Consider the following 2,878-nt stretch of genomic DNA (forward strand, 5'->3'; position numbering starts at 1 on the left):
TGGTTGTTTTTGTTTTTTTTTTTTTTTTTTTTTTAAAAAAAAAAAAAAAGCGTGAAGCCCACAGCGTAACTAGGACAAAACAGCGAACAGCGTTTGCTCGGGGTTTAATAATTAACAACAAGGTCAGCGCTGCACTGAAAAGCGGCACAGAGGGGAAGACACTGCAGGGGGGGAGCCCGGCTCAGGGGACGATGCTCTCTGCCTCCAGGAAAGTAATGCTCTGCCCAGAGATGGATGCATCCGGCATCCCACCCTTCAGCTGCGGGAAGAGTGGTGGCTGGGGATGCCTTCCAGCCAGGGCACCAACCCACTCCACACCTCTTCCCCTTGGGAAAACCACCCAGGAGCAGCATCCCAAATGATTGCCCAGAGCCAAGGCATCTCTCTAATGTCACCCCACCCTGTGCCATCAAATATTTGTGTAAAATATTCAGGTCAGCATTAGCCCTGCCTCTCCGTGGATAGCGTGCCTGGATCCCACTCCAGGTATGGATCTGCACCTCCACACTGTATCCCCTGCCCGTCCCAAGCGCCTGTGACCAGCGAGATCCCTCCGTCATGCCATGTGCCAGTGCTCCAGCGTGCAGCGTGCCTAGGGCAAGGACAAGGCCAGGTACAACTGAACCATCTGGTCCCCCCACTCTGGTGGCCTTCATCCCAGGAACGGCTCATAACGGGAGGCTCAGGGTGCCCTCGGCACGTGGTCACAAGGTGCCTCTCCCAGAGCATCCTTGAATGTGGAGCAGGGCTACATCCTCGGAGGCAGCACCAGGACCGAGCCCGTGGCTGGCGCAAGGCAGGGAGCCCCAGAGAAGCACAGAAGTGCATTAGCAACGTGGCTGAATCCCAGGAAAATAAGCCCATTACACCAGAGACGAGCTGTTTATCGGCTCGATTGGCATCACAGGGTTATGTTGGCAGGTCCTGGCCACGCAGCCAGCCCTACCATCTCCAGTTCCTCATCCCCACGTGCAGGATGCTGCACACCCTGCTGAGCCCCCCAAACTGCTCTCCCATCACACAAGGCGGCACAGGGTCCCGGCACAGCCCGGTCTTCCTCCACACCAGCCATGCCACCACCGGGAACACCATCAGCCAGGTCCTGTCCTGACCACAGCACCCAGCCGGGACTCCCCCAGCCCAGCCACATTGAGCCATTAAAGATGGATTTCACCCCAAAGCCCTTCCATTTGTTCCCAAGGAACCCAGCTTAACGCTCAGCAACGCGCCTGCTATTTGCCATGCTGCCCATTGGCCGGGGCACCGTTGGCTTGTTTACCAGGGACTTACCGGAGAAGCTGTCCCGGCTGCTTTTTATCACTTCTCTTTACATTTACCCTCACAGAGTAAACAGGGCCCATCTGGCCCTGCCGCGCTTCGTGCTGCCTGCTCTAAGCCCCGTGGTAATGAATAAAACCAGACCCGATGGTCCTCAACCTGGCCTCTTCGTCCTCTTCCCCTGGGGCAGCAAATTGTCCCCAGGTGCCAGCGTGGCATCACCACCAGGTCCCCTCCTCATCCCCAGCATGGTCATCAGTGCCACAGCCCCCTCCTCTTCCTCCCTCCCCACAGGAGCTGGTTTAACCAGCAGCATCCCCAATACGGAGGGGGCCCCAGCAAGAGCAGAGCTGGGGGTGGCTTGCCATGCCGGCAGCAAAAAGCCCTCAGTGAAGACAGACGGAGCTAACTCTTCTCTAGGTCAGAATAACTTAACGTTTCTCTTCTCACCCGTGGGCAGGTTGAGTTTTCTAGCGCGGCTGCTGCAGCAAGCCGGGCGCCTGAGCCCAGCGGACCCTCCTTAAGCTGCCTGTGAAGTTGTCAGAGTTTCACCTGCTGCAGAAACAGCCGCCTGCGCCGGGCTGCAGCGTGGTCCTGCAAAAGGATGAGGCCAGCCCCAGCACAGGCAAACCCAGCGGAAATTTCCACTGGTGACAAATGCACAGGCAGGTACAAGAGAAGGATGGAAGGAGAGGAGCCCAAACCTCTGTGGCAGCGCCTGGAGCGAGAAGGCATCGCTGACCCTCCTGCTCGCCCGTGTTACCCCCTGCTTCCCTCATCTCCCCTCCCTGCGGGACATCCCCGCATCGCTCCACTGGGACGGGGCACACAGGCAGGAGAGCAGGATCCATCCCAACTCCTGGAGCAGGGAGGAGGCCACGGAGGCAGGAGATGACAGCGCTGCTGCCCAGCACCTGTGGGGCACGCTGCTTTGCACAGAGCCCAAAGAGCAGGAGCGGAGGGGAAAGGGATTTCCCCAGCAGCTGCAGGTGAAAGGGACTGGGCGAAGGGCTATCTCAGCCTGACCCTCCAGAGAGCCTGTGGTGCTGTCCCCGGGCTGGCACTGCTGCTTTGTCTGCTGGGAAGTCAAAACAGAAAGCAGAGTCCGCTGTGCACACACACGTACATGTGTACACACACGCACTGCATCCAGGACCACCATGTCCAAGACCTGAGCTGCTGCACTCACCTCCCAAGAGCCGCTAAAACCCCTGGAAAACCTCAGCCCCGTGCCCAAGGAATGGGAGCTACTTGCCCTCGAGGCACCCTAACACAGGCACACACCCCAAAAAAATGTCCCAGCCCCCCCCAGATTCCCCCCCGATACAGGCACGTCCTGGCAGGGCAGCCCTGCAAAAAGGTCCCGCTGCTCCTCCATCCACGGGACATTTGTGGTGCGGGCCAGGGACCGGTTGCTGACACCCTGGGGCATGTTCCCAGCAGTTAGTAAAGCCAGCCCTGTCTGGTCCATGCCGGACAGTGATTTCAGCACTTTTGTGGCACTGCTGCCTCATCTCCCATCTCTTGCCCCTTCTGCCATCCGGGGCTACCCCAACAGCGGGTATGCCACCCTGGGGCACCCAGGAACCGCAGGATGCCC

Source organism: Charadrius vociferus, unplaced genomic scaffold (genome assembly GCF_000708025.1).
Source record: "Charadrius vociferus isolate BGI_N301 unplaced genomic scaffold, ASM70802v2 scaffold214, whole genome shotgun sequence".
Lineage (NCBI taxonomy): Eukaryota > Metazoa > Chordata > Aves > Charadriiformes > Charadriidae > Charadrius > Charadrius vociferus.